This window comes from Corvus kubaryi, unplaced genomic scaffold (genome assembly GCF_017639235.1).
Source record: "Corvus kubaryi isolate FWS band 111438036 unplaced genomic scaffold, C.kubaryi_AGA036_p1.0 132, whole genome shotgun sequence".
NCBI lineage: Eukaryota > Metazoa > Chordata > Aves > Passeriformes > Corvidae > Corvus > Corvus kubaryi.
In genome coordinates, this window is record NW_024580666.1 from 12,652,029 (window position 1) to 12,673,256 (window position 21,228).

The following is a 21,228-nucleotide window of genomic DNA, read 5'->3' on the forward strand; positions in this document are numbered from 1 at the left end:
TATAACCAGTTATTAAGGATATGGAAGAAAGCAAAATTAAGATATTTCATTTTGAGACTTTTAATAGCTAGAGAAAAAACAGGGGATGCCCACTGTAGCCACAAAAAATTGCACAATTAACTTGTTGAAGCTGTTTTACACACAATGAAACTGTTGAAACATCCAGGTCTGTGTGTCTATCAAAGTAAAGAGGTGGTGGTTGATCCACAGTAGTTCTGATCTGAATAATGCAGGTTTCAAGGCTGAACAATCAACATCTGCAGACCATCTTAGAGCCTGTGTTTCTCAGACACAGCTGTGCTTCTCAGATTATAAACTATAGAAACAGAAGCTGTTCCTAAACTTTATTCTTACATGTGCCAAAGTCATATCTCTATTTGCTGTTCTTATAATTCATGGAATATCTTCTTTCAAAAACTTTCCTCAAAAATAAAATATGGCAGAAGTACTGAAACTGAGCCATCAAAACAGTGAATAGGAAAGGTTTTGACTGTGTGTGAAGAGGGTGTTTGAGTGTCTGTATGTCTGTGTGTAGCACATTTCCACAGCTCAGTTGAGGAGCAGTATTATTTCTTTGTGTAGGTGAGTATGGCAATTGAGACTTTCTTTCAAGTTCTCAAGACACAGTATTCTCTATATACTAATAGTTTGGAATATATCAGCTCTGAGCAATGAAACTGATTTCCAAGGACATAAATCAATTTGAGACTCTCAACTGTGAATCAAAATGTTTTTTCTGTTTCTGGGTATAAATTGTCAGGTTAAGAGGTCTTGATATGCTTTTTCTTCTAACATGCATTGCTTCTACAAAATCAAAATTATCTCTCTCTAGTATTTATAAAAGATGTCACAACACATTAATGGATTGTTTTATACCTTTACTTTAATCATTACACACAGTATAAAAAAATCAAAACCACTTGCAAACGCCAGTGCTTTGTTCAATATCCCTGTATGTAATAGCTACTTAAGTAACTAATTTCCATATCAGCATCCATTTGTTCTCTTTTTGTACATGAGAGGAATTATTTTCCTTTGTGCTTTTGACTTGCTGTAGTAGATAAACCTTAATCAATGAGACAAACCTATATAGATATTCAGTTCCCTACAGCTTTCAGTTCATTTTCTATCCCAGCTTGTTCATCAGCATGGCTTTCTAATGTTCAAATGTTTCACCTCTGTTCTCAGCTAATGCATACACATTATTTTGAAAAGAGAAACTAGCAATAAGATATTCCTAATATATTTGAAACAGTGATCATTTCATAGATAGCTACAGAACGAACATCACTTCAAAGATTCGAGTACAGCTCTTAGGTGGTCTGTAGACAATACAAATTTCTAGAGATAATACATAAATTTTCTGCAGATCACTGTCTGAACCAGGACAATATGCAATTTGCCATACTACAGTGGCATACTTGAATGAATTCTTGCATTTCATGTTTCTGTATTCTTTAAAAAAAAACCAAACCAAACCAAACCAAACCAGAAGTAAAGGAAAAAAGGGGATTTGTCTTAGGTAGACAGCTGAAAAGGAAGTCTAGTGACAGCCCTGTAATTTGGTCACTTTGAATTGCCACACTCTGTAAAAAAACATGCAGATTCTTTTTCAAGCTGAAGATGTAACTCATCATCTATAAAGTCCTTATTTCATAACATCACTCACTCACACAACTGATTCTCCAAATCCCCATTCATACTTTTCTTGCATGACTTTTCCTGCCAAATCTGTTGAAAGGTTTATAGTTTGTGCCCTTCACAGTCTGCTAGCTTATTTTTACTGAATTAAAATCTAATAACATAAATGACAGAAATAATTTCCTGAGTTTAAAGGAAAACAAATCCAAAATATTTTGGCAGTGTTATTATAGATTTTTTTCAAGAATATAAAGAGGCATATTATAAACATTCTCGTACAAGTTAGGAAAAGAGATTAATTACAGAAGGAAATATATTAACAGTTTTAATTAGTGTTATTGCTGAAGTCTAAGAACTAGCAATAAGAAAATAATAAAACAAAGTGAAGAGACTATATAAAATAAAAGAACAACTTTAACATTTATTAAGAAACTATACAATATAAGAGCAAATTTCAAAAACCAGTAGCCCAAAGTCACCCTCAAGACCATATCTATGATTTACATATAGGGATTTACAGTTTAATTTAATTATAATCTACTATCGTATCAATCTGACTTAGAGAATATAACTTTGGAAAATATAATGGTAAGCCTTTTCAGTGGTCAAAGAGAAATTTTGACCTATACAACATTTTAAACTGCAAAAATGGGGTAAAATAGGATCACATCAATCAAGGGTGACATGAACCATGACAAGAGTCACCTAGTAATACACAGAACTTTTTATAAGAAAACAAATTATAGGGTGAAATAATGATCCCAATTACAATACATGCTTTGATCATAAATTTCCCCTAAAATTTGTGTAAACTAACAAGATTAATGCATTTAATTTCAAATGGGAAAAGACATTTGTATTAAATATAAGAGTTCTTGAGGAGTTTCCCTGTATAATTATATCTCCCAAACACATTTTTCAAGCAGGTCTGTTTCCATATAAGTTCTCTTTCAGTCAACCAGGAGACACTGTTTTAATGGAATTACTGTAAAGGTTGTAATTACCTCAGAAGCACCAACAATCTCTCCCATACTACTTGTTTATTAGTTTTGACAAAAAAAATATGCTAACTAAACATTGCAGATAACTCTTTCAGAGGTGCCACATAAACCAAAAATTTTCTTTCTATGCATCTCATTATGCCAAGGAAAGGAGGAACAAATTACTCTTAAAAATGTCAGTTTTTGACAGAATTTTCTACAAGTGCAAGACAGCAATCACTTCAGGCTGTTGGCAAGAAATGGAAAGCATGAACACCTTCACATAGAAGGAGGAAAAGGAGAAGAATGTATCAAGGGTGTCTGAATTTAGGATGTCCCTGAACATCTGGCAGAAATCTTTCAAGATCTTTCTTCTTCCCTTTGCCAATCAGTTGCCTTGGAGCTGTGAAAATTACGACTGGCAATGTCTAAGCCCTCTCCACTGCTACAGTAAGGATTTCTGGAAGTCCAAAGGCTGTATCAACCATGTCACTATTGAACCTCCAGATTTTTGTTGGTCCTGATCACAATGTTTTAAGGTTCTCAGTTTGTATCAAGTGAGGATAGAGGCAAAAACAAATTATATGCTCAAATATATACATGTATTTTTGAGTTGATATATTTATTTCTTTCATAATGATTATAGAGATAGAGGTAATTTTGGGACATAATTCATCAGATCAATGTTAAACAACTGCAGTGGCATGAAAAGATTTCTGCTACAAAAGTGCTATCTGTAAAGGCAATTTTGAGCATCTCAGACATAGAGACAGTCCTGCAGATGGCCAAGTCAGAAGTCATGTAACTAATTAAGACTGAAGCCAAAAGCCCTGAAGCCATTGCTTAGCCTGTATTGTCAGGCATTCAGGATTTCAGACATTTACATGACCTAATTAGAACTATTTATTTGGAAAGTACAAGGGTTCAAGAGTTAGGGGAAGATTTATTTTTTTTCTAAAAACAGCAACAACAACAACTAAACAGGAACTTTGCAACTCCCTTCTATTTCCTATTTTTTAAATAAATCCTTTAGTTGCCTTCAATTTTGTACCATATTGACATTTCTTTTATAGAAACTTGAAAATCATCACTCCTCATAGACAAATTGATGATTTTGTGTTAGTACTATCATAGTACAGTTTTTGTGACAGAAAGTAAAGTCCCTATTGACATCATTCCTTTTTACTTCTGAATGTCAGGAATTCACATACTAGAGTTCTGGGAGTTTTAAGCTTAAATAATCCCCTTTCCCTTGGAAACTAAGAAATACTCAGAAATGTATCAGCTTTGTTTCTCACAATTTAACAATTTATTTCATGGACATAAATCCCTACTTTCTAGATCAAATATTCTGAATCTGACCAGTAATGCTTAGACTTTAAAGGGCTTTCTTTGCTGTTAAGATAAACTCGGTGCTCCCCATGAGAAGTGAGTCACATACACAGCCATATTCATGGGTGAAGTGTGAGTATTATCGTCTTCGGTATCTTCTAAGATCTCAGAAAAGGATGCCACTTGCTTATCGCAGATTTTGCTGGGAGTTTATTCATTTTAGGAAGTAAAGGCCTGATCCAAACCCCGATGAAGTCAATGGAAAAAGTCTCCCATTGACTACAATGGGCTCTGGATCATGCCCTAAGTCCATTCTCTTCATTAATGCAGGATTAATGATAGGATGTCTTTCCAGTAGCCTGGAGTACTTAAGATCTCGGCAATTTCAGCTGAACAAGTTCGCTTTAGCTTGCCATTCCGTTTGGAATTTGAAACGTGAAGTCAAGGTCTTTTTCAGCGACAAGAAAACTTTAAATGGAGGCATTTTCAGTTCCTGGTTATAGTCAATCCCACCAATTCAGTGAAAATCCTTAGGCATCCTAATGAGAAAACAGCAAGAACAAGTGGAGCCAAAGAAATTTATGTTGTTCAGGACACACTTCAGAAATACAGTGTAGACTCTGGTTTGACCAATGAACAGATGCATGTTGATGCTTTTGGAGAGATCAGTCTAGAACCTGACTACGAAGGACAAATTAAAAGATTATAGCATAGTTAAATATATAAGGTTTTTGTTGTACTTCTTTTTAAATTAACAGATAAGGAAACAGGTGACATTTCTCAAAGTGTTTTCTCAGTTTGCACCAGAAAGCACCACCAGTTCATAAATAATGAAAAGTGGCAGAAAAATATTACAAACAGGAATAATACCTTTAAGTTCTCGGAAACTGCAGATGTGAATTGGGATTGTTATGCTAGCACAAACTTTGACAGACAGACAGTAAATGGATAGAATAAGTATAGTGTTATTAAATCAGATATAAAATATATCTGTATTAAGATCAGTCTTATATAAAATAAAAATCTGAAACAAACATAGTTTGTTATATTACTGTTTAAAAATTGTGTTTCTGATGAAGTACTGGATAGATCAGCCATTCCAAAAGATCTCTAGTGCTATTCACTACTCATATTTCATTAAATTGCCATTAGCATTATTCATTATTTTACCCTGATTATTCATATTGACAAGAATGGCTCAAAAGTTGAAGCATTTTTTCTAACCCAATTACTAATTGTTCTACTAAAAAATATCATCCAAATTGCCATGTACCTTACGATAAAGATATTTCTAAAGTTATATTCAAGGACTTAAAAAAATCAATGGAAGTTTGCTGTAATTTCAATAGTATTTGCTATTGGAAGGTCAGCACATTCATTGATCTATAAATGCTTGCAAACCTGCCACCATCCTCCCACAAAGCCAGTGAAACACATTAAAGTTTCACACTTTGAGTTTTACTTCTTTTTTACCAGAGACATTTCTGCAATACTGTTTGACCACGCACATTTAGTTTTAAACAACTTAAAAGCCTGCTGACAATTCTTATACTCATTAATTTTAGAGATAAAGGAAGCAGATCTTAAATCTCCTCATCAAAATATGGCAGGAATAGGTTTATTTTGCATATGTATAAATAAAAACTTGCTCATCCAAGGACTCTCCCAATATACAGAAAAACCTCATGTTTGGATCCATGATATGAATCACCATGGGCTCACGTATTTCTCTCCAAATTATCTTAATATTATAACAAAATAATATAGTTTGTACCTCTTTCTTTGCCTTGATGAATTAAAAAAAAAAAAGACAAAAGCACCTGATTACTTTGCTGCAAAATAAACATGTAATTTTTCAAATCTTGCCAGTTTCTGTCAAAGGAAAGTTTGCTTGCACTACAGGATAACTTTAATGACATCTGAAACTCACATAGTCATGATCAACATCAAGGAACACCTGATTTGAGTCTAACATGTATTTCTTTTTCTCCTCCACCTAAAAATTCTGGCCAGATATACTACTTTACCTTAGAATATAGTATTTAGTAAGACAAAAGCTATCCCAATTGCAACTCTGTTGAACAACTCCAAGGACTGCTTTCAGTTTAACTCAGTATCTTTTTTCCATCCCTTCATTCTTACTGAAATTCATTTTACTCAGCACTGCTTCATTCAAATCATAGGCTAAAGAGAAAATGAAAACATCCACCACCTGGATCAGGTGAAAAAAGGAGAAAATTCATGCAGTTTAAATGCTGTTGTCTGGAGCTAGTATAGACAAAATAGTTTCCCATCTATTTGTTTAAATAAAAGGCATTAATTTGCTTTCACATGGTTTTCAATTTATCCATTTATCACTTTCAGATGAAAGGCATGGTTACAATCAGCAAGATCAATAGATATCAAAGCTCTTTAAGCAAGGTTTAGCAACTGCTTGCTTGACACATATATAGCTTGGCTACTAAAATTAACCTGTGCCATTGGATTATAAATAATATCTTGATCTATGGTTCCCATTTGACTTAACTAAACAAATATTACATTCCTGCCCCTAGAGTCTTACAGTGACACTGGCCAGATTTCAAACCCTGGAAGCTGTCCAGGATGTACAGTGCATAGAAAAGACTGTACATTGATTTTCAGGCAAAAGAAAATAATATTAGTCAAGATGAAATGCTTTACTGGAGAGGGCTTCACAGCACAATGTATTGAAAAAGATTCTTCCTTGTCCTTACAACATCTAGAGCAAGGAACTTAAAATGTGCAGGAAAACACTCAAGCACCCTCCTCAGAGGGAAAAGTTAATGATGATAACATCCAACATATTCTTTAAGCTAGTTTTAAAGTCAACAATTAAACAAAGTTATTCAGACATCAGATAGTTGTTTTCAGCAGTTTTAAGTCTTTCAATATACATGAGACAGACATTTCAGATCAGTCTGTAATATTCCTTAGAGACCTAGATAAATCAATAAACAAGGCCATAATGTATTTGGAAGACAGTTTTGTCATTAGAAAACCTTGTAAGCAGCCAGCAGTTTAATTCTTACAAGGAGTGGGAATTGCTGTCATGCCTCCAACACCCTACACCCTGTAATTTAGGTTTTTAAAATGAAAAAGTAGACTTAATGACATAACACACCATTAGAAATAATGTTTTATCTTCTCTACATCAGTAGATTGGGTAGGATTTCACTTTCTCCCCTTCTAGTCCCCTACTGTTATTAAAGCCAAGTAAAAATTTAAATTTTCCGTAATTTCAGATGCTCTAGAAAGGCCTTCAGTTACCATCTTGCATATACCAATGTGCAGTGTGTACTTGCACAGAAGAGAGATAACTGGAATATTTTTGGCCTTGCACATAAGGCCCAAGTCAATAACTGTAGTGCAAAATCTTTGCTTAGACCAAAGTTATGATTTTCAAATATTTGCCTGAATGGAGGATAATACACCTTTTTTCAAGTATTAGCCAGGCAATACTACTGGTACATACACTGTCACCCAAGTATATGGTCACCAGAACAAATCTGAAGGAAAATCAAGCCAGAGTCACACAGAATCATAAATATTGTAAGTGACTTTCAAGATCACCTAGTCCAGCTATCAGCCTCACACCACCATAATCACCCCTAAACCATATCCCCAAGTGAGAAACCTGGGCTCCTCTTGAAGGCTTCCAGAGAGGGTGACTCCACAATCTCCCTGGGCAACTTATTTCAACACCTAACCACCATTCTCAGTGATAAACTTTTTTCTAACGTCTAATTTGAACCTTCCCTGGCACAACTTAAGGCCATTTCCTCACATCCTTTAGACTGAAATATGACAGAAGTGACTGACTCCCACCTCACTACAACCTCCTTTCAAGAAGTTGTAGAGAGCAATGAGGTCCCCCCTTCAGCCTCCTCATTCCCTTTCTCTTTCCCTTCTTCTCTCCACCACTCAAATAGCTTCCTTCTTTGTACAAGTGTATACCAGAATTCAAGAACATTTTAGAGGTGCCTCTTTGCCCACATCTCCTGCTTCAAGCTTTTATCTGAATCTGTAGTCCCTGATATCACATTCCTTTCACCTGTATTGTCAGACATAGCAACTAATGCTACAAACTGGATCTAAAGGCCTTATTTTCAGTTGTCCCTGTTGTAAGAACTGATCTGACAGATTTAAAAAGAATGAATGGATATAAACTTAATGAGACTTCAGAAATTAATCCAGCTATCAGTAATATTAATCTTGTTTTCACAATGGACATTTTGTGAAATATAAAGGAGATTTATTTTCTCTGGAGAGTCTGATGAGCTAGGATTTTTAATGATCAAATACATTCTTTTCCTTTTTTTCTCTTTTTTAAATTAAAAGAGGAGAGAGAGTGTATGTTTGCTCTCATACCCCTTATTCATCATCTCATTTCCCAACTCATACTCAGGCAAGCATATTTGGTAGATTAGGCCTCCACTAGAAAAAAAAGTTCCTGTTTTTTCTCTCTTTAGAAACCATCAAAACTAAAGCATATCCTGAAAAGTTTTAAAATAAAACATCCCCCCTTCATCTACACACAAAGGAACTCTTAATTAAAACTTACTGAAGGACAGAAGAAAAAGCAATAACACAATATCAAAGAACATGTGGATGAGAAGGAAGCATTCACCCCGAGATATTTAATATTTTAATTGGTTATCTGGAAGAAATAAGAAACTGTATCTTATGAGTCTGACTCTAACGTTATTAGTTAGTGGCAAAAAGCCCAGTGAGTTCAATGGGGCCAAGATGAAGCTCTAATTGAATTAGAAACTGACTTCAGATACAATGTTACCTTCTTCCCTTCATCTTCCCATTTTAGCAAAAAGAAATAAGAAAGATTTATTGAAATCCATCACAGAGGCAGGTAATTGAGTTTGTTTTGACCTGATCAAAACAAATAAGTATTCATGAGGAGAGTAGTTTTGACTATAAATTCATTGAAATAACAATACTGGACATTGAGCTTTCCAACAGAAGCTGACTACCCTACAGAAGTGTTTAAAACCTGTCCTGCACTAAAATCTGAGGTGTCTAAAAACCTTGGTGACAAGGTAGCTCTATTTGAACACAATAAATACTGAACTTTTCCCTGAAAAATAAGTGAAAATGAAAAATTATTTGATAGAAAAAGACCCTTGTCCTTATAATCCCCTCTGCCAGTAAGTCAGCACTTACTGTAAATTCAGATAAGGTGTAAGTTCACATAAGGAGGGGTTGACAAAAGAAAACTTCTCTCCTTTTCACTGGTTGCAAGATGACTTATCAGTTGTTACTGGTGAAGGAGCAGCAATAATGCACTAAGACAAGACCTCCATTTCCCTTTTCCAACACCACCTGAGGGTCTTTTTCCTCCAGAACTGCTACTGATTACTGCCACCTGTGTGACCTTAGTCATCTGTGAGAGTGGCTGAGCTGAGAGGAAGGGAATCTGCTATCTAAGGCATATGTTGTGAAGCATCTCTTCTTCTGTAGGGATTTTCTTCCAGCCCACAGAAGCAGGAGCTTCCAAATTCTACTGGAATAGCAGAACTGAAACATGGAAAGACAGAAAGCACTATCAGAGCCTGCCTTCAACTGGATGGTCTCTCAGATGCTGTTACCTGAAGCTGTGAATTCAACTCAATGGAAATAATTCTAAACTAATTGCCTGCAAGTGCAACACTCTAACCGTTCTTGCATTAAATTACTCTTGTGAGAATTATTCCCTTTCTTTTTAAAGACAGATGTTCATTAGATCAATAGGGAAAGTGAAAGAAGAGGAGTAAGGAGGATTCCCTTTCCTTGACCCACTGGTTAGTGTGGGAGACAGAGGAGTAGAAACTCCTGCAATTAAATGAGGTTTTGATTTACAACCCTGGAAGAAACTAGGTCTGGCTTAATAGAAAGAGATTTATAGATCTTAAGCAAAAGGATTACAAGCCTGTGTTCCTGTAAGTAAAAATGTACACTGGGTGTTCTGGTAGAGGGTTTTAAATATAATAGTGTGATTTTATATAGTTGAAGTTAAGAATGTAGATGGTATAAGAGAGACATCTCTGTGTACGTGACATGAGAAGTTATTGGTCAAGACACAGCTGCATTGCAGTGAGAGGTGCCACAGGTGATAGGTCATATATCTAAAACAAAGTGTCGTTTTAAGTGCCTATTGGATTAGAAAGTTATAAATTACCATGTAACTCTAAGTCTTGTGACTCGCCATTATTCGGAGGTGTTGTAAAATCTCACGCCTCGGCTGATGCGTTTTGTTGTTTTAAACAATAAATTCGTGTAATCGCATAGTCCCATCTCTTGAACTTATTTCTTCCGACGAGTGAACACGCAGGAAATTCGACATTACAGGCCATTCTCTTTCATGTGGAAGGCTAAGTTTGAAACCTCCCAGATCAGTTTCAGAAAGAGTTTCATGAAAACTAATGCAGATGAGCAATCACCTTTTAATAAATTAGAAGAATGTCAGACAGCCGTAACCTGCCTCTCATGTTCTTTTTGATGGCAGCAAAGAAGCACTTTTACAGAAGTGGGACTTTATTTACAGTACTTTGGTTTCTGATGAATTAAGAAGTCTAAAAAAACTCTTGAAGTTTTTCAGCTGAGGCTGTTTCCTTCCCTACTCTCCGTGAAGTGGCGCAGGCTGGGGAAATGACAAGTACCCATCTTTCCTCTGGTTTCTGTTGTGCTTAAGCCAGAAATGGTTCAACCCATACAAGATCTTGAATCAAGATTCAGCTTTGAGACATTACATACCTTTGACTAACAGCTTTTAACATTAATTAAGAGGGATTGAAAGAAACAGAAACCATGAACAAAATACAAATAAAGTTAGTGTGGAGTTTCCTTAGTCATGATCTGGTTGAGTAGATGTTTCCTAAGCATTGTGACATTTTAGCTGCATGTTTTTTCCCCCTGAATAAAACACTGCCTTCAGAAAGTGAATGGATAAGTCTTTTTAATATATGTTCATCATCATATAAATTGAAATATGTTTTGCAATGCCAAGCATAAAATATTCTGGAAATGGATGAGAGCCTTCCTTTGTATTTCTCTGTCCAACTTCTTTGTGTAATATCAGTCCAAATACTTGCAGCATTAGCTTGGGCACATTTGCAGTTTTCAGCAAGCTGATGACTGCTTATTGCTGTCTGGGGCCAAATAAGCTCCTCTGTTCATAATAGAGTGTCCATGTACCTGGGAGATATGCATACTAAGTGATGGAAAGCATGCCACATTAGAAAATTGATTGCATATGTCAGCATATGCACCACATTTTAACAAATTAGTCTGCATTTAACTCCACAATATGCATGGTTTGGAGTGGGGAGAGATTCATGACTTTTGTTCAAACTTGAGCTTTCTGCAGATTTTTTTAATCTAGAATGCATTTCCTGTTGAAAACAGCAAAGGCAAAATGCTGTAATATTCTCATATCATGTTTATTGGATTTATGAATTTTATGAAACATCAATAATCTTGCAGAAGGCTTGCATAAGCATCAACCTTACATGTTATGATTGAAAGCCTGTACCAGCACAGAATTCTTCCCAAACAATACATTACCCAAGCAGTAGACATAGAGATAAGCATTATTATTATGACAAAAGAAAAAATCTGGTTTATGCTTTTGTTCTCTCTTTCTCCTTCACAATATTTGCTATTATTTTAGAAATCAGCATATGAAAAAGGACAAAGGAAAGATCCTTAGAGGTGACTCCATACTGCATTTTCGCTAAAAGGTCCTATTCTAGGGTTCTGTGGATGGTGTCCTTGAATGTCACATTACAATACATCACTGTATTTTCCCCCACTTTTCCAACAATGCTCTATGATTAAATACTGACGAGATGCCATAGCTATGCAATCTTTTGCTAGTCTCAACAGGAGTTCCATATTGGAGTTCCTGTGATCTATACATGATCTATATATGATCTATAAAATAAGTGAAGTAGTGGAAATTGTTGGAACTGTCTGACCAATGTCTTTAAAAAGCATTTAGGAATGTAGGGAGTCCATAAATCTTAGAAGTAGATGAGCACAACTTAACTAACATGTTAGCAAACAATACCTGACCCAGGTCTAAAAACAATCACCATAAACTCCTTAGAGGATTTGCAAGTTATCCAAAAGGAGCAGTAGAGGCTCCACCCCATGGTATGCTGTACATTAATTTTAGGCACAAGTGTACAATTATTTATTTACTTACCACTGTTGGGGTTTTGCATGATTTTTTTTCTTTATCATCCTCCTTTGATTTCCACTTTTTCCTGAATGCACTTCGAAACTGAAGACAAGGACTCTTTTCACATAGCAAAAATACAACCTGGCAAGTTGAAATTTTAGAGTTCTTTTTCCCCTAGCAGTAGAAGTGTGGCTCTAGTACTCTGATTGTTCTTTGCATTGAGAAAATGGATTATTAATCTTCAGATGCAAAGTTTTTCTTCTTACTTCTGACATGGCTGGTATTCAGCACTGAAAAAAGTCATCTCCAAACTGGATAGCAGATCCTGAGAGAGCTTTGAAATGTTAATAAATGTCAAGGAGTGAGGTGAGATAACAAAATTTAAATCTTCAGAACTTCATGCTCAAGCTAAAAGTCATTTGAGCCATAATGTTAAATAATAAATACTTGATAGGTGTTTATCAGCAAACAGGTTTCAAGAATGCTAAAGAAAATCCAGATAGAGTGATAGAACATATTTTAAATTAAATTAGCTACCCTCTAATTTCTACTTTAATTGGTAAAATGTAAAGACAGATAAAAGGCAAAATAGATATGTAGTTAAGGGTTAACTGAACCAAATTTTTCATCACCCACTAACTTCTGTTATTACCATCATAGCTGGAGGCGGGTTTTGGAGTCCTAACCAAAATGACAAGCGGTCTGTCACAAAGAGCCTTCTGAATTATCAGCTCATTTAGTGCCATCAGCAACAGAAGGTGCTGAGCCTCAGAGGCTGGATGACAAGATTCTGATTCAGGAACTCTAAGAAAGAAACTTCCTATTTACTTAATTGACTATTATGCCCCTGGTATGTCACAGCTTTAAATCATACGCCTTATAGTAAGGAAACCAAAGGGACTTAAATTTTGTAGTATTTCAAGGTGTATTTACTAGGTTCAGAATCACACACCATACTTCCAAACACTTTCACTACGATGATCTACTTCTGTTCCTTCTTAAATATTTCATTTTATACCTCTCATTTAAATGGATTGTTCATCCCAACGCACAGATTTTACAGAAAGGAGCCTGTGGAAAATCTGTTTGATTAATTCTGAGATGGAAGCAGCACTCATTTTCTAAAAGCATTTTAAAAGTTTCTAAATATTCCCTCTCTTTTCTCCATATATTCCAAACAGATGTGTGTTTAAAACTTCATGCTATATAAGGTTTATGTCCCTATTGAGATTTTCATAAACGTTTATGCCTGTTGAGGTTTCTATCTTTTGATCAAATGCAGTTGAATAATAAAATCTTAGGGAACGAAAATCATGCAGAACTTCTAGAGAAATTTCCTAATTTTATTTTTATGCATATCAAATCTAATCATTTTCTAGCAGCACATTGTGATCCAGCTAAACTCTAATGATAATTGATAGACTTTTTTATAAAGCTGTATATTATATCCCAGAACAGGAAATATTTTTTCTTCTTTTTGAGCCCCCACAAGCTACTGAGCTGCAAAAGAGATGCTAATCTGATAGACATATAAAGACTACAAAGTTTGCATCACAAAAGGGATAAGTAAAACTAAGAATTCTAGCTGAATTTAAGGAAAACAATCACAGACCTGAAAACTGTAGCATATTTAATAAAAATGTCACATAATCTTTGCCACCTTCTGCTATTATCTCTAGGTTTTCCATGTTAACATTACTCTCTTTTTCAATCACCAAAGAGATGGCAATATTAACAAGTGGAGGTGCCATATTGACATTCTAAAAATGTAAAATTTAAATAATTAATAGTTAAATAATATTTGCCTAGATTAGTGTAGACTTTCTACCAAGACACTGAAAACTAACAAGATATTTTGTGTCACTAAAGTTATTCTCAAATGACAGCACAAGTCTCTGGGACTGGATCTTTGCCATGCAACTTAGATAACAGTTGAAGAAATTCTTCCTGCAGGCAGAGCTTTACTGTACTGTTTCATTACTAAAGAGGTGCCAGATATGCTCAGAATATCAAACAAAATCACCCCATGGGTGTTTTCTACACCAAAATCAGTCAGTAGAATGTGGGAGTGAAAAAGTTGGAAAGGAATTAAAAACGTCTTCCATTTGGCAAGGAAAACTCAAAATGCAGAAACTTGGCTCTGAAAAAAAGAAAGACAGTAATTCTTTCTGACCAGCAAAACCAGTTGTCTTTAAAATAAAGGATATCAGCACCTTAAAGATTTTTAAGTGTTAAATTTTAAATTGGTATACAAATATAAAATCACTCCTATTCCTCAGCTGAATTTTATCTTACGATAATATGAAATTTATTACAAAACTGAAAGGTAGGATTGGGCTTGTATAATAAATAAGGGTTCAACTGTTAGCCTTGTAACTTTTGAAAATATTGTTGTTGCTTTGATCATTGGGAAAATATGCTTAATTTAGATTTCTAGTGTTCTCTTTCATTGTTTTACTTCCCTTCTCAAACTTACATGTATCACCTTATCGCATTAATTTTTCTTTGAATCACTGATTTTTAAAACAAAGGGAAAGAGCAGATTACTTGCGTTGAAAACTCCTCTAGCACTAAGAAATGAGAATGAAGCTCTCCTTCCCCAGTATAAATCATATTTTTGGCTTCACTAAAGACAGTGAAAGTCATTCACTTTCAACAAACTGATTTTTCCTAACTAAAACTTCCACTGAACTCAGAAAAAAGCAGGATCTAGAAGGAGGATGTGACTAAAGCATGAATCAGGCAGTGCAGTTTTAGAAGTAAAATTTCAGATGGAAGGTGTTTTCATTTAGTTGATCCAGGTGAATGGTTCACTGAACCAGATACATCAGTCTAGCATCTGTGCAAAAAAAGCACCTATTTTTTTCTTAATAGTTGCTTCAAGTGCCATGGGTACTTTTCACATCCAACTAAACTAAATACCAACAGTTGCTTTCCTGTAAAGCCACTAATTTTTAAGTAGCTAAGTGTGTTTATTATGTACCTTTCTGGAACTCAGGAGGACTCACTGAATAATGGAAAACTTAAAAGATCTAAATAGCTAGATGTTGCTGATGCTGCATGTGGAAGCAAAAGACTACCCTCATAGGCCCAGTAAGTCCTTGTCTGCCTACATTTATGCAAGAAGCTGTTAAATCCTTGAAGAGCTCTGAATAGAATTGGTACTCACAGTTGTGGCATCCTTCTCCTTGGGATAAAGAAGGCTTGAATTGCTGTTTTCCTTTATCTGAGAATGAAGAGATGAAATGATGCTGCACAGTGCTGGTCAGGCCTGTTACTTTGGTAAAGAAATCTAAGCAGTCCTGCTCATTCCATTTTTCATCATGGGCTTCTTAAATTGTCTCTCTTCTCCCAGTTACAATTCATTGCTTGAAGGGGATAGCAGCTTCCCTTTTTTCCCATAGTGACCTTGTTGGGAGATTGTGGATCAGCACAATTCCTTTTCCTGGGAAAGAAAATGATGGAAGCAGCAACTTCTGCTTCTTCTGGTAGCTGATGTTCTTACCTTGCAGATGATAGCTCTGGCAGGTGTTTGCCAGGCTGTGGACTGTTTTAATAGATATGTGAAGGAGGCTAGGACAAGAATTTGTGTTGTGTGGAGATACATACTAATATAAATACAGCACAGAAGAAAGCATAGAGGTGCTGGAAATGGTTTGACAATGGTGGAAACTGGGAGAAGAAAAACAGTGGATGAACACTGAGGTATGGCTATCACAGGAGCAGTCATGCCAACACATGGAGGTAGACAGCCCAGACAACACTGATGTACAGTCATTAAAATGCAGATCCAGTATGCCTAATGAGCCCATCCTCCTGTCCATCCCAGTGCACCTTCATAGCTTTTGTTGTGCTGTATAAATTGAGGGTGATTAGGATATGCTGAGATCCCATGTTTTCATTTTGCTGTTTGTAGGCAAGGTATGATTAAGATGGTGCTAAAGTGACGGATGGGAAAGAACTTGATGGATGCAAGGGTAACACAAAGGCAGAGGGAGCTGGTAGGATTTCAGCATTTTCAGTGAATTTTGAGGTGAGATGGGAACAGAACTAAACTCGAACTAAACTCACTGTGGACAGAAATGAAAGGCAGCAAGGGATAAAGATGTAAAGTGATCATCAAAGAGTAAAGGGAGATAATCCTAAGGTAATGATGAATAGCAGTGGAGTTGTGAGTATAAGACTTCACATCAAATGCTGAGTCAGAAGTGAGGAGATAAGATATTTTCGGATCAGATACAGACTTCTGTGTTCAAAAGAGGTTTGAATGGTGCAGCTTTTGTCCTTTGTATATGCCTTAGTATTTCAGCTGTGCTCCCTCAGCTGAAATATCTTTTAGGGATCAGGGAAATTTATACATAAAGTAGAAGACACACAAAAAAGGCCAATTTCTTGTTTGTAGGACAGTGTTCTATAAGGTATTACTTCTGTCTTTTGGAGCTGGACATGAAAAATATGTTTTTATTTGGTAGTTAAAGAATTTATCTGTCCTAAATTAATTTGCAAATTTGGGAATAGGTATGAGCAAAATTCCTTTATATTCTTCTTCTAATTATAATACTTTCAGGTGTTTCTTTTCTTTGTCTGAATTTGTTTTGGGGGGGTGGGTGGGTGTGGGTGCTAACTATTGCTCTTTAGCAAGAAACCTTCCTACTTTCCTACTTTCTATTATTCCCTTTCTTGGTTATATTGTTGATAGGTTCAAGAGAATATCTCCAGCATAAAAATTGAGAAAAATTGAAGGATAAGGTGCTAACATTTATCAGAGCCTTTTTTTTTTTTTAAGCTGCTTTTAAAATTGTGAAGATAGAAAAAGTTTAAATGAGGATGGTTTACAATATGGACTTCCTGATATTTTTAAATGATGCTGCAGAGAGTCCTTGACAAATTGAAAAGCCATATTTCCTGGAGCAGAGGAAAATGGTTGGGTGTGGTTGTTCAACTATCAGGCAAAAAGAAAAGTATATACATAACATGGAGGGGGAAAAAAAGCAAACCACACAACTATAAACAATATTTCAATGCACTATGATAACAAAACCTCATTTTTAAAAAATATGTGAGAAATAAGCATACTGTCAACATGGCTGTAGGTCACCCTCCTTCCACCAGTCAAACCAAAATGATCTAGTAACTATCACTCTTAGTTTCAGCTTAAGGAAAACATGAGGTAAAAAGCATGAAGCTAGGACTAGGAGCTCAGCTAATCCACATTAATATTGTGCTATCCAAGCTAAAATTGTGTTATATAATATTAACATATATAGCTGTGTTAATTTAACAACCCAAACTTCCTTTCCATAAAACGGAAAGCTTGTTTGAACTTCTCTCTGGTTGTAAACAAGTAGCTTCATAATGATGAACAATATTGATAGGAAAGGAAAACTGTTTACTTCCAGCAACAGCCCCTTTTACTTTAATATTTTGAGTTTCACAGATCACATTAAGATATCCTACTATTGTGTGATATGAAGCAAATATTATCTTTACTGTTTGCAGTATAGTGGACTAGGCTACTATTTATGCTTACTATACAAATAATTTAATTACTTGAAATGAAATATTTCAATGCTAGTATTTTATCTGGGTTTGAATTAATCTTTGTTTATATTTTTAATAGATATAATTTTACCCTGTTCCCCCAGTATACACATATTTTGTACTTACAGTGGTTTTTGTTTAAGGGCATACCTAGCTATTAGACAATATATTTCTAAAGGAGTTTCCAGGATCAAGCATTACCATTCTCACTCTGAATGGCTTGACTTGTTCTGTTTACACAACTTTTTATGTTTTTCCCTCCTTTTTCTGTGGCCCAATTACATATTTTTAAAAGAAAGCAAAGATGTGTATGCAATGTAATTATTAATATCCGTGTCTTCTCCAGTTAAATTCTTTCAGTTAGCACTTCACTGGAAAAACATTAAAATTCATTTTATTGTGTATTTGTCTAGGAGGGACTAGACAAACTCTGTGTTACAGTGGGATTTAGGCACTTAAATATAAATATATGGCAACTCTAAAAAAAAAAAGTTCAGCATTTTTCTGTGAGACCAATATAATTAATTCAAAGCTAAATTAATATTTAGATTTTTCCTTATATATTTATTTATACACTATCTCCAATAGTAAATATTTATAAATATACATACAAGTGTCTGCATGTATATGCATTTCTTTTAGCAAGTCTTTCATTCTTCCTTTATTTTATAATGGATGCAAGGATGCATCCATGTTAAGCACGGATATGGTAAATATCTTAACATAATATATTTTAAAAAAGAATGATGAGCTAGGACTTGGAAAGGTTAAGGGAAAAGAAACAGTGATAAATCGTATGAACTTGTGAAGAGATACTGATCTGGAAGTGAGCTATTAGTGCATGCTGCAAACCCATGTAACTGAGGGATGACTCAATGACTCTCAATGACTGCACAGGACAGAGGACTGTTTTTGCAGCTAATATGTGATAACAAACAAACTATTCAAGCTAGGAAAAATGCTGTCAAATACATTGTAAATATAAAAGTAGTCAAGTACCTGAAACCCTTCTTCTCATGTCACTACTAAGTCACAGTTGTAGAAATCAGATTTTCTGTATTTTAATTATGCAAATTATGTATTATATATTTAAATAGCTCATATAGATCACCTTATTTTTTATGTCATTCTTTTAGGTTTTCTTGTTTCCCATCTACTTATAGTTTGGGAAGATAGATGGGATTCTTTACACTTCTTCCAATAGCAACATTTTTATGCAGAAAACCTTAACAACCATGAATGACACAAGATGTTTCAGAAGGAGCTGGGATTTGTTTTGGAAGAGAATTTGGAAGATGCACTTTAAATAGATAATGAAACTATGATTTTATGCACAGTTATTGAGTTCTTAAATGAGGGGGCTTTCAACTTTACATAATAGTGGCTCTCCAACCTATAATAATTCCTTAATAACGTAACCTCTCAGGTTTGATTTTGGTGTTCGTTACTAATACTTATAGCTTGAATTACAAATATAATTTTATCTTGCCTAAGGAAGTGGTTTATGTCTGTATTTCTAAAATTGGAACCCAACCATAAGATTTGTGTAACTGATAAAAATCTGCTACTCTACCATGCTGAAGCAAACTTCCTAATAATCTCCATGGAAACTAATTAGTTAAGAGTACAGAACTGAACACATAGGCTATCACAAACCTTTTAACTGAAATTAGGTGATCAACCTATCATGAACTCATTTAAACCTTAAAAAATTAATGTATTCTGTTTGGTAAGTGAGAGATGAGAGACAGTTGATTCTCTGCTATATCTGTGTTTCAGGTTCCTAGAAGTTACATTTTGAGCTTAATCTCCTGAATTACACAGGATTGATAAATTAGGTAAAAGAAAACATTGCATTAAACTCAAGGTACGAAATTATTATACATTGTTTTATGTATTTTTATATAAAAAGTTACAAGTAGCAAGCATATGACACAGAAATGGAACAGTAACAGCAATAACTGTGAATGCATGCTTTTTACAATGTATCTAATAAAGGGATTTTTGCCAACTCAAATATTCAGTAACATACATGCAGATTAATTTCTCAGTGTCAAATTCAGTCATATTGCTAGATGCTTATCCAACAAACGTTTCTATTGAAGTGATTATGAATGGCTAAATACCTGATTTCAATAAATTGTTCCTGAAATTGGGAATTTTACTTGCAACAAAAAGAAGAGAGAAAAAGAAAAAGAGAAATGACTGATAAGCATAATAACCAAAGTCTTATTGCCTTCTAGTAATTTTACTCAACACTGCTGAATTTTTTCATGATAAGAGAATAGCTGGTCAGAGAGTCCATAAAACCTCTAGCTGGTGTTTCCAAGGACGATAGTTTCATATTTCATTGTAGCATGTTCAAAATCACCCAGGAGCGCACTATTCTCAAGCAGTCTATATAATGAAAACAACGTACATATAACAAAAGTTCAATGTAAATCTTCTTCCACATATCACACAACATACAAGTAAGTAACAGACATAAAACAGATCAACTTAAATAAAACTGTGACTTAAAAAACCCAAAAAAATAAAAGGACAGTCTCAGGAACTAATTTCTTCCTCAAGTTTTCAGCAAATCTCCAAATATATTTAGTAACTAAGGAGCACTTGGTGGCCAGAAACCAAATTACAAAAGAAATCTAATTTTTCTGCAATGGGAATATCTTGCTAAGGAAGTAAGATATGTCTATACTTCTTAGGTTTGCATAAAGGCAATTAAATTAAATTGGAAAATTGTCCACTCTCTCTTTCAGTCAGCTGAGAAAATTCATATGGATTTTTCCATTCAGAGTTTGCATGATGGCATAAATAGTTGTCTGAAAGCAAAACAAAGTTAAAATACACTCTCTCTGAGGAAAAAAAATGCAGAAAAATAATTTACTTAAACCATCTACAGGCAATAAAACCATTAATGGATTATTTAGCTGTAAAATTGCTTTATACATATATACACATAAAAATGTATATACACATATCTATGCTTATATGTACACATATATAAACTGACAGACTAGCAGCTATCTACAACTCCATTATAAACATCTGAGATTATGTTTTTTAAGTGCTGATAAAAATTATGCAAAATTAAAAGCTTAGGAAAAAACTCCAAAAACTAAGTTTCATTTGAAAACATTAACCTCAGTGGTACAGAATCTTTAAATTTATCAGTACTAACACACACTCTTCCCCCAACATTTCACAAGATTGGATGACAAAAATGAACCGAAAACAGACAGTTCCTCATCTTACTGACTTGAGTTAAATTGCCAAGTTTTACATTATATTTGACATGCTGGGACTCTAACTTTTATTTCCATAAATAATAATTAATAAATAAATAAATTAAATACAAGAGCCATGCAAAGCACATGACTTTATAATGCGTTTGGAATGAAGATTGTTTTTATCTAGGGGCTGACTCTAATTCGGTCAAGAATAAGGAATTAACAGATTTTGCTTAGTTTGCAATGCTAAAGTAGTCATCTGCCTTTCAGGTTTTTTAGCATTCAAACCTAACTAACTACAAGATGACAT

At 34.6% G+C, this 21,228-nt stretch overlaps 1 protein-coding gene across 8 annotated transcripts in view; it reads right to left on the minus strand.

Moving 5' to 3' along the window:
- Positions 1–865: 865 nt before the first annotated feature.
- The window catches only part of NETO1 (neuropilin and tolloid like 1), an 81,724-nt gene continuing 61,361 nt past the window's right edge, over positions 866–21,228 (minus strand). For 3 of the 8 annotated variants that reach the window (XR_006016750.1, XM_042032635.1, XM_042032603.1), the window contains exon 11: positions 19,557–20,085. The gene's annotated coding sequence lies outside the window, so the exon portion shown is untranslated. Of the gene's footprint in view, positions 15,593–19,556; positions 20,086–21,228 lie in introns of those variants that run through there. The other 5 variants (XR_006016754.1, XM_042032613.1, XR_006016744.1 and 2 more) reach the window with 4 other exon arrangements.